This window comes from Mus musculus, chromosome 14, assembly GCF_000001635.26.
Source record: "Mus musculus strain C57BL/6J chromosome 14, GRCm38.p6 C57BL/6J".
NCBI classification, from domain to species: Eukaryota; Metazoa; Chordata; class Mammalia; order Rodentia; family Muridae; genus Mus; species Mus musculus.
This window is the reverse complement of record NC_000080.6, coordinates 42,365,579-42,377,259: the sequence shown is the minus strand read 5'-3', so window position 1 is coordinate 42,377,259 and position 11,681 is coordinate 42,365,579. Positions and strand designations below refer to the sequence as shown.

Genomic DNA, 11,681 nt, shown 5'->3' with positions numbered 1-11,681 from the left:
GCGGGATTTCAATGTGCCACCAAGGTGAACATATAGACAAACAGCAGTGCTGACTAAGGTGGGGTTCCCTGTGCATGGAGACAGCATCACCTTGCAACAGGCCCCACTGTAGACTCCAGATTCCAAGGATTCATAGACCCATGGGGGACACAAGCACATACACACACACAGACATACAGACACACAGAGACACACACACAGGCACACACATACAATTGGTCCTCTATGAGGAGTCCATGTCTGTAGGCTTTTGCTACACTGCATCCTTGGTGTATTTCTTTAAGGTCCATGGATGTCTGATAGCAAATATCAAGAAAAGAATATACCCCTGGACATATTTCAAGTTCTGAGACATTTACTACTTTCATCTTAGACACAGGCAATCACAGCTTGATGGTGCTAAGCACTAGGGAATCCAGGACTTACTTGCATCACATCAGATACTGGCTGACATTGCCCTCCAAGCACAGCATGGCTGGCTAGCTTATGCCATCCAGAGCCAGTAGGACTGCAGTATGTGCTGAGGTACCTGACTAGCCACAGGGGTTGGGAACGATATCCTATCTTGAGAACAGCTGCCCTGATTTTAGGCCAAGAAGTGGGAGGGAGTGGGTAGGGGAGCAGGGCAGGGGGTGGGAGGGTATAGGGAACTTTAGGGATGGCATTTTAAATGTAAATGAAGAAAATATCTAATAAAAAAATAAAATATCTAATAAAACAAAATAAAATAAAGAAGAGGAAACTTCTCAAGGAGTAGCTAAAAAGCTCTTGAAGGTACTGGACCAACAGTTTTACCAGTCCCTTTGAACTGTGTCAAACCATAGCAAAGAATTCATAGCCAAACCTTGTCAATAAACAGTGAATGATTTATGAATAGATGGGAAACTTCATGGTGCATGCAGACTTCAGAGTTCTGGTCTCCGGAAGTAAAGAATTTTTCTTGAATGGAAACACTACAAAACTCAGTAGAGTTCAGGAAAAGGTGGATGGGCCTCATTCTTACTTTGGGCCTATTGTACACAAATACAGGGAGGGATTCATGCCTATACTATTTGATTGGAATGCCTGCTGCATTGTTTTCCAGGCTCAGAGAGAATCAGCTACCCAAACTATAACTAATACTTATTCATTACCCGTTTTCTCCAGTTCTCCATAAAGGTTATTCATCTGACTACCTGAGAGACAGAGTGGGCTTCTGACTACCCCACCATCCCCCAAGACAACTTGGACCAATGTCATAGTGATATTGCATAGCTCAAGATGGTAGACAAAGACAACACAATCAATTTGGAAAGGCTTTATTTACATGATTTTTCCACTATTTTACTGGAGAGTTTAGGTAGCATTTTTGCATGCATTCATCACACCCAGGTCAAGAAGGCAGAAGGAACAGATGTCAATGCCAGAGCCCCTCCTGAAATTATGGATCCATTAAAATTGAGGTTTCACTGGACCCGAGGCCTGTTCATCCTCTATCCATCCAATTGAGTCTTAGGTATCTTATGAATACAGGATCATATTCCAATCTCCAACAGACTCAGGCCTAGAACTGGGAACTCAAAAATGTAGAAACTGGAGAAGTGAGAGCTAATGGGACTACGAAGAAGCAATCCAATGTCCCTGTTGGCCTTTGTTCACAGATGCCTATTTTGTCTGGTTGTTTTGGAGAAAGAGAGATTGTGGGATTTTAGCTTTTGAAGAAGGGATATAAACTTTACAATTTGATGTTGCCCCTGTCCCTGACTTCTTCTATTGCCAAGTACAAGTTAGTTTTCATTGCAAAGAAATGGGGTTGTAAATCAGAGATTTCATGAAAACCCATGGCTCACTTTATTGAAACAATGTCTCCTCTCAAGGCAGTTGCACACTAACACATATACTCCAACTTGTGTAAAGGTAAAGGTACAGAAGTAGGTTTCTGTCCTCTGGGAAACAGAGACACCTGGGTAAATCGACTGTTTATTACATGAATGGACCCCAGTAGTACATTTATATTGGAGAAGAATCTCCCTCATATAAGGATCCTAATGAAGATGAGCTAGCCATGCCATGGCACTAACAAACTCTCCCCATTCAAAGCACTGGACTTGTAGTGAAGCAGAGAGAAATCTCTAGCTTTGGAAGGAGAAGTTGCCAAGAGGTATCTCCAGGGGCAAAAGAGAGACTCCAGGAAAGGGCACCTCAGAAACTGGTCAGATGGGGCAAGCTGGTAAGCCGGTAGGCCATGGAAGTTCCAGGTGACATCATCAGTAGCCACTTCCCTGGACAATCTCTTGTATCCAAGAGAACCCTAGAATCTTCTGTGATGTCGCCAGTGTTGTGGTAACCAGCACAGCTTGTGGGGTACTCCTTCAGATCCTCATGGGTTCCCAAGCAGGCATGTTGTCCATGCTCCTCAGGGTATTTCAGAGAGAGAATAGAATACACACAGACACCAGACCAAGGCAGAAGGAGGCCGGCCGCCCATCATGGTGGGAAAGGGCAAGAAACAACTGGTCGTGGAGAAGGCACAGTGAGTCCTGGGCAAGGTTTGGGGAGCTCCCTGGGGGATGTGGGCTTCAGCTGGTCCTTCCAGGAATAGGGATTGTGATCTGGATCCTTCAGATTCCTCAATGGTAGAACCAGAGTCAAGAGTGTCTGATGATTAGTTTTACAGACAGCCTGGTATTGACAAGCCTGCAGGGGCTTTGCTGAGAGATCTTAATTTCCCACTGAATGGCAAATTATGCAAAGATGGAGCTCTGTGAGAATAGAAGTGTTGTTCTCAGGATAGAGTGTTCATGTACTTCATCTTTTTTTTTAAAGATTTATTTATTTATTATAGGTAAGTACACTGTAGCTGTCTTCAGACACTCCAGAAGAGGGAGTCAGATCTAGTTTCAGATGTTTGTGAGACACCATGTGGTTGCTGGGATTTGAACTCCGGACCCTCAGAAGAGCAGTCGGGTGCTCTTACCCACTGAGCCATCTCTCCAGCCCTATGTACTTCATCTTAATATAGTTTCCTCTAGGTTACATGAGCATGTGATGCCAAGAACAGGGAGGGCTATTCCCCTGCCTATGAATCAAGGTCTCAGACAGTTTGGTATTAAACGCACATGATGTGGACTGATACACAGTCTGGGTTCCTGTAGTAGTGTACGAGCTCTAATCATGCATTTGAAGAAGACTAGAAAAGCGTTGGCTAGTATGCTGAGAGGTACAGATTTGGTTGTTAGATATGAGCTGACAATGCCCTCCATTTATTCTTGCCTGGCCCAGTTTATGCATTTCAGGGCTAGGGCGATTACAATAAGAAGTCGGGCATATGTTTAGTGGTGGTGGTTGTGAACAGGCACCTAGCTGAGGAGCCCAGCTTGAAGACAGCTATGATGCACTATCAGGGATTCTCAGTGTCTCTAGATTTTCCTCTTCCTCAGGCTTCTGTGTGGGACAAAGCATGGTTTCCCTTTCCCTGCCCTATTATCTCTACAAGGTTACTAGTGTGTTTCTACCTACAGGGTCTGCTGGGGAGGCATCACCCCAAGGCCCCACCATCAATGAGCAGGAGAAGAGACATGAGAGGTTGGAGAAGCTCAAAAGAGAGCTCCAGAACATAAAAAATGCCAGAGACGAACTTCAGGAAATCCTGGCCAACTACACTAACAAGGATTTAAATGACAGGTAGTCATTATGCCCAGTTCTTTGCTGACTATCTTGGGCCATCCCTGTTAAGCCCAGATTCCCTCATACCACAGGTGCCTACAACTCCAGGCTGTTTGCATACCCAAATCAATTTTGCTGATTGGAATTTCGATGCAGAACTTCAAGTTCAGATAGGAGTGAGATGGGGTCACAGGCACTTTTGATTCCTCCAAAAGTAATTCAGAGCCTGTGGCATGATTCACAGTCTGGGGATGAAGGTAGTAATGTGTGAGCTCCCCTCCTGCCATTTAAGAAGCTTACACAGGTGTTGCTTGGTGGGATTTGCTAGGTAATGTTTGTTTATATCCAATCCTTTCCATAAATGACCAAGTGGTAATTTGGGTCCATTGGTCCTGTCAACAGCTGGAGGGGCCTGTCACACATACTGCCTTTCAGTATGACTGGATTGGCTGCAGTTCATAATTGCTTTTCTCAAATTTTTTTCATTATACTCTCAGATAAACCGAAATCAATTTATTTATTTGGCATTCTGATTGACTGTGTGTGTGTGTGTGTGTGTGTGTGTGTGTGTGTGTGTGTGTGTATCTGTGTCTCTGTGTGTGTTTGTGTGTGTGTGTGTAAAAGAGAGAGATTGACAGAGACAGACAATGGGAGAGATACTGGGTGCATGTGAGCTTGTGTGTCCATTTGTGCATGTGTGTGTTCCTGTGTGTGTGTGTGTTCCTATGTGTGCAGCTTAAGATCTAGAGAGTCTGTATCATGTGATATATCCTGAGGTTGTGCCTGACTCCATTTCCAGGCAATAATAGTGAAGAAGCCAGGGAGGTTCATTTTTAGTATCACAGCACTTAACCTCTGTGCTCACTGTGGATGCACATTGGAATCTCCTGGTAGGTTATAGAGGCTTTTCCCTGTAGATATGATTAGGTCCTTTAGGAATTGATGTAGCAATAGAGCCAAGGATTATCAATTCTGTGTCTAAAACCAGGAGGAGAATCATACAGATTTAACGTGGACCCAGGCCTATGACACAGATTCCTTGAAATTTCTGGGAGAACTATTTTATTCTTTAAAACCCCTTCAGGAAGCTGGGGCAGATCAGCACCCTGCCTTTACTTCCCTGGGCTTACTGGCCCAAGCTGAAGAGTAATAAGTTTAATAAGCACCAAGTGGAACCGGTAACAAGGAGCTAGGTCAAGTGGCATATATGGGGTGTGGTAGTTCATGATTCAGCTTGCATTGAAATGATCCTTGTATCCTTAGTTCACGGGACAATTTGTTCCTTGTCCATGCCCTCCCACAGGATCAACTTTGAGACATTCATGCTTGAGATGCAACATGACCAGGTGAACTTACCTGAAGAGAATGCCCCAGGATATCAGTGAGGCCTTGTCCAAGTGCAAGCAGTTGACTAAAGAAAATCAGTTCTACAGGTGAGTGACTAACAGGGTCATGACCCAAGACCTAGGCACAGGATATGTCTGCCAATCCTTGTCTTTGAACTAAAGTGGGGACTCAGGTTCTATACCGTTAGTCTCTAAACAGGAAGCCTGACTCCTTCAAACAAGGCACTAAGATTTTAACGTCTTGGATCATTTTGACCAAGTGTGAAGAGACTGGGAGCCCCTCAAGCCACTGTCCTTTCCAACTAAGTATCCTCAAGATCGAAAAGGTTTCCACCATGATGGAGATATCAATCAGCCTTGGGCCTCTTGGGCTCTGAAAGTTGATTTATAGATGGGGTTTCCAGGATAAACATAGAAAGATTCTGTGATGCTTGGGTCTCTTCACTCCTAGAGAATTTTGCCCCAGGTGGGTTTTTTTATACCACAGACTTATAAGCACATATAGACCCCATGTTCTTTTCTGAGAGATACATGAGTCCCTGTTGGTGTCAGGGTTTTCAAAAGTACCTTGGGTCTTCTGGAAAGTGGCAGTCCTCAGGATTTGATCTCCCTCTATGGCCAATCTGGATACTTGTTTGGGGCTGCCTGAGGATCAGGGCCAATGATGAAGGAAGGGTCTTTGGAGGAATGGGAGGAAGATGGATGCTTCCTGGATTCACCATGTTTTGTTTGTGGCTCAGCTTCAGGAACTGCCACCTCCTGATTGAATCTAACCTCATCCAGCACAAAGTCAGGATGTTGAGGAAGGAGAACAGACAGCTGCTAAGGGAGCAGATTGCATTGGAAGAATGCAACATAGAAACAAAAATACTATGTAATGAAGGCAGCCAGAAGATCAAAGACCACTATACTAAGCAGCAGCAGGTAGGATGAATGAAGCATCAGGGGCAGAATGCCCTAATGTGTGATCATAAACACAGTTAAGCCTATGTAACCATCCTGCACCTTACCCAGACTCTCTCCTATTTCTCATCCAGTTTTACACTTCTGTGATAATTTCCAAGAATTTCTGTGGACTTACCCTCTTTTGAAGAAATTGGATTTCTGCCATGCCCTCTCCTCCCCATCCTAGTCGGCCACCTCTAGCTTGCCACTCTAGGCAGAGGAGATCCTGGACCCCTGAAGGCAACCCCTTGAGGCTATAGGGTATGGAGAGGTGCCTCAGGATGCCACTTCCTGAATTATCTAGGAACCAGGTCCTCTGTTCTGCTCTATGGCAACTCATCCTGAGGGGCTTGGGCCTGTCCTCTCCTTGGACAAAAGGGCAGACTCCAATTTTATTATGTGTGTGTGTGTGTTTGTGTGTGTGTGTGTGTGTGTGTGTGTGTGTGTCATGGCTTGGCTGAAAAGATGCAGCGTCCTTTCACTGTCTCCAAGATGAGGTACTAGCACAGGATGGCAGTACCTAAGGAGCCATAAGCATAGCAGGGCTATTGGTTTTTGTTTTTGTTTTTTGTTTTTTCCTTCATGAGTATCCCCTTTAGAGTTCAATGCTTACCCTTGGGAAGAATTGCATGAAGCACACTCTTGCTGATTACAGTACCCTTTCAGTGTGCATGAATTTCCTGTGACATGGTTTCTCTGGGGATTCCCAGATATAGGGGTTCACAAAGAGAGCCAAGGAAGGATTCAGCACTCCAGAAATAATAAGAGCCTTCACTTCAAAGTTTGCTAGGCTCCCTAGAAGGCCTCTGTTTAATGTTAGATTCAGACACTGATACACACTTATTTTCAATATCAAGTATTTAGACTATTGGAGAAATGTGGTGTTTTCCTTTAACTCCAGCACACTGTGTAGTTCACAATCCATTGTCAAGCAATTTTTTACATTTCAGAAAAACATCCAGACCCAGGTGCTCTCTGCCCCTTCTCCTATGGGGATACAGGAAAGATCTCAGATGAAAGGTCATACTGGATTGTCCTGCTGAGTAAAGCTGGTATTTGCTGGATCGCTGACATGGAAAGATCTCACCAGGCTTTTTTCCTCTTCCTCCCGTAGGTCTGAAATATTCTGCAGAAGCTCAAACAGATCTAGACCAGGTCAAGATCCTGCTCAGACACAACTGTTCACCAGGAGCACTGGGTGTGCAAAGCAAATTAACCACCATTGCATCTAATCCTTGTAACCATGGCAATCTTGGGCTGCATTTTCTTCTTTTTTTTGTTTGCTATGGGTAATGAGGCCTTTATTTTGTCTAGCCTCTGGTCCAGCAAGACTGCCTGTTTGGAAGGCTTCAGAGAAGTACTGAGATACATCAAGATCTGCTCGGCATCCAGGAGGGCTCTGAGAATGCCAATTTTGGCTGGTCCTGTTGGGTCATCTAGAATTATATCATGGTGATCAGTCAAGTGAATTTGAAAAACTTTGAGATATCATCTGTAACATCTCTCATGCTCAGACTTAGAAGGACTAGTCCATCAGCAGAACACCCACCCCAATGAGGCATGCCTATATTCATCCTGAACAGATTATTACCATCAGTGACTGCCTTTGCACTATTTCACCAAGGCCAGCAACAGGCTGTGGGTCTGTGCTGAACATCTGCAGCAAGAGAATGATGCTTAGCTTAATTATTTTGTTTGGTTTTGGCTAGAGTTTTGATTTCTTTGTGTCCTTGTTTTTCCTGTGTTTTCATTTGAAGTTTCATTATATATTCATTATCCTTTTGTTACTGTAATTAATTTGCTTTTTTTTTTGCTAAGTCTATATACTGTATAAACTGACTCGCCACTTTAAGATGTTATTGAATAAAATTAGTGTATTGTTATGGATAAAACATCATCTCTAATTATTTCTATCATAAGAACATTTTGCATTTATGTGTGGTTCATAGATAGTCCTGTATGATTCTGTCAAGACAAAAATGTACTAAAGTTCTGAAATGGTAAGCAGGCCCCCATTTAAATACTTTCATTAAAAGGACCTATCATGGTCCTGGTGTCTCTTTCTAGCAAGAGAACACAGAATCAGACACTATTTCAGAGCATATAGCCAAAGGCATTATCCTAAGACAATGACCCGGGTGTGCTCATGTTTCTTGCTCCTTTATTCACAATAGTCAGGAAATCAAAACAACCCAGATGTAATATAACTGATGAAAGGGTAATGAATATATGGTTCATATACACAATGGTAATGAACTGTGACAATATAAATGAAATTTACAGGTTAATGAATGGATACATGAATAATCTTTCTGAGTGATATAACCCACACCCAAAAAGACAAATACCACATCATGTGTCTTATGTGGATGGTAACATTGAATGTCTAGAGATGTGCATTTAAACTGCAGTATCCATAGAAGGTAATGCACTAGTGTTGGGTTATAGGAGGATATTTCAAGAAAATAATAGAACACATAATTTGTGAAGGAGAAAAAGGAAAACAGTAGGACAGAGTGAGGTAGATGTCTTGGGAGATTGCATAGGAGTGTGGTGGCTTGAATATGGGGGTGGTACTTTTAGGAGTTGTGGCCTTGTTAGAAACAGTGTGTCAGTGTGGAGGGTTGGCTTTGAGACTCACATACTAAACATATGTCTTGGTGTCTCCTCACATCAATAAATCTCAGACTAAGACCTGGGACAGTAGACTACCATGTCCAGAATTTGGTAAAGTTGAGTGGGTTGGAAGTCCCAGACCCACAGTAGATGGCAAAAGTCTAACCTGCTTCCTACCATGCCTCTTTCATGGGACCAAAATCTCTACATAGGAACATGGCCTGTGGTCATTTAGAACAGAATAGGGTTCTCGCTGCTAATGAGGTACCTAGAAGATGTTAGGGTTCAGTCAATAAGCTTCTCTTCCTGGACATTCCTTCCTCAGAAGGTACTTAACTTCTAGTCTAACCTCAAGACATGTTATGCTTTCATTTCCATGAAAAACAATCAATAAACAGTTTAGAACCAAGGACTGTCTCTCTCATCAAACCAACTGTGGGTTACATGGAGAAAAAGCCTTTGCCTACAGAGCCTTGCCATCTAAGTCTCCAACAGAAGGCCCCTCAATACTCCTGGGCTAGTCACCTCTGAGCTAATCCAGAATTCCCCATTCCCTGATTTCAGGGCTAGTTCTCAGCCTGCTGGCCTCCTCCGTGCTCAGCTCCCTCTGAGACTTCTGTAAGTGCCTGCATGTCCAAGATTCTGAGAACCCCTTGCCCTGGTCTCCTTGCAGGCCAGCAGGCTCAAACCTGCTGTGAACTCCCTGCAACCCAGCACTGTCTGGATATCCAGAATTTCATGGGTCCCTGTCCCCAGACTTCTTAACATAGGCCCATGGAATTCAGAACCTCCATTCTCCACTCTTGCCTGTGGATTTCACTGTCAAATGGACTCCAAGGAGTCAGGGAACCCCAGCTTCCACCTCCCATGCCCAAGTCTACATTCTTCTACCCCCTAAGTAGTGTAATTTCATTTCCATCCAGGTCAATATCAGAAAGTGGGCTTAGCATAAATACAATCTACCATGTCTGCATTTGATCTGCCCAGTGGGTTTTCCACACCTGTACTTCAGGGCTGAAAGCAAAGCCACACTAAGACAAGGAAGTAGTAAAAAGGTGGGATAACTGACTGAAGACTTTTGAAAGGCCATGTGGAAACTTACAATTGAAGAAGCTTTATAATACACAAACCCATATAAAGGAGGTTTAAAATAAAATACCCTATTATGCTCTGACTATTCCTCCCCTGAACACAATATACTACCCAATGAAAAGCCCAGGGCCAAGTTTGGGTTACCTTGTATGGGGTTGCTCATCATTGAGTCTCATACACACTCCCCAATCATTAAAGACTGCTGCCATTGCTCTTCCTTCCTTTCTGGAAGTCAATGGTAAGACCACATTGCTGAAGAAGATGGTATCTGGCACAGCCAACAATTCAGACATCTATCTCATTATTTTTGTGTGTTGAGAACATATCTATTACTCTTTAGCAGTTACTTGGAGATATTTGGCCCATTGCAACCCACCAAGTTTCTATAGAAGAGGAAATCCCTTGGTAGCTGAGATTGCAACTCCCAGTCTGCCATCACCCTCCTAAAATCTGTCTTAATATCGGGCAACTGATATTGTAATTTCAGCTTCTCTAACTGGTCTAAACTGGAGAGGGAGCCCAGGGCCTCATGCATACCAAGCAGCAAACACTACACGAAAATACACTACACTTCACCACAACACACCGCACCACACCAAACTACAGTATACTACACTAGAGAACCCCAGTCCTCCTGTTTCTCTGAGATCAAATTTGTTTCTTAGCCCTTTCTCAGACTTCCTGCATGGATTATCTGCCCAAACAAGGTGAATGTCATAAAACACAGTGAACATTTTCTACTTTCATAATCCACATTGAAATTTGCTGTGAACTCTCTGCAGAGTTCATGAGCACCAGGAACACCTGGCCTCCCTTCTCCCCATTGCTACTTACTGGGTTCCCTCTCCATTTTTTCTTTTAACTTTTCTAATCTGAGGATACAGCCTTGGATACTCAGATTTTGGGTACTTTGTCATTTCCTTCAGACCGCTGTATTTGCTGTGTTTCTCCTTAGGACTCTGTGCATCAGGCTGAGTACTTAGTAGAGCTGTTTCTAACTTTGCATCAGCAGATACCCACAAGAGCTTCTGGCCCTCAGACAGGTGGTTCTTCAAAGCTTTAGAGAAGAGATGTGACTCTGAAGAACACCCTAACTGCTGCAGATGGATGGCTGCTGAACAAACTCCATGACTAGTTGTCCCAGGAGGGTTTTGGGACTCCTCCAAATCTGGCTGCACTGCAGCTTCTCCTAGAATTCAATGTGGACGCCTTACAGGTTAAGAGGATCAGTCAAGTACCAACAAGGTGGCCACATGGTCACATCCAGAAAGGCATGGTACGGGAGAAGCTGAAAGTCCTACATGGTCATGTGAAGGCTGCTAATAGAACATTAATGTCCAGGCAGCTAGGGTGAGGGTCTTGACCACACACACAGTGTCCCATATACTCTAACTTGGCCACACCTTCTTATATTGCCACTCAGTGGGCTGAGCATATAAAAACCATAACAAATATTGATGCAAAAATAATAACTTCTTGGAAACTGAATCTAATAACACATGCAAATGATCATTCACCATGATCCAATAGGCATCATCCATATAATATAAGAATGATTCAATATTTTGGAATTCATCAAAGTAATATACTATGTAATAAATTTAAGAAATTATTACTTGATCATCTCATTAGATGCTGTATCATCCCACGGATGCAGGAATGATTCAATATATGGACATCCATCAATGTAATCCACTATATAAAATAACTTAAAATGTACTGGATAATCTCATCAGATGCTGAAAAAGTGTTTGACAACTTACTATACAACTTCAAGATAAATGCATTGGAGGATTCAGAAAGTCACAGTCTATGTCTGAATATAATAAGAGCAACATAGAGCAATCCAGTTGCCAACATCAAAATATATGGAGAAAAATTTGAAGCCATCCCATTAAAATCAGAGACAAGGAAAGACTTTGCCCTCTTCCCCTACGTATTCAACATAGTCCTTGACATTTTAGCCAGAGCAGTCAGGCAAAAAAGCAGATCAGTGATACAAATCGGAAGGGAGGAATTCAAGACACTACAATTTGA

The 11,681-nt window shown here is 43.2% G+C and overlaps 1 pseudogene; it reads left to right on the top strand.

Annotated features, from left to right (window-relative positions):
* Positions 1-2,361: 2,361 nt before the first annotated feature.
* On the top strand, positions 2,362-6,038 carry Gm2951 (annotated as a pseudogene).
* The last annotated feature ends 5,643 nt before the right edge of the window (positions 6,039-11,681 follow it).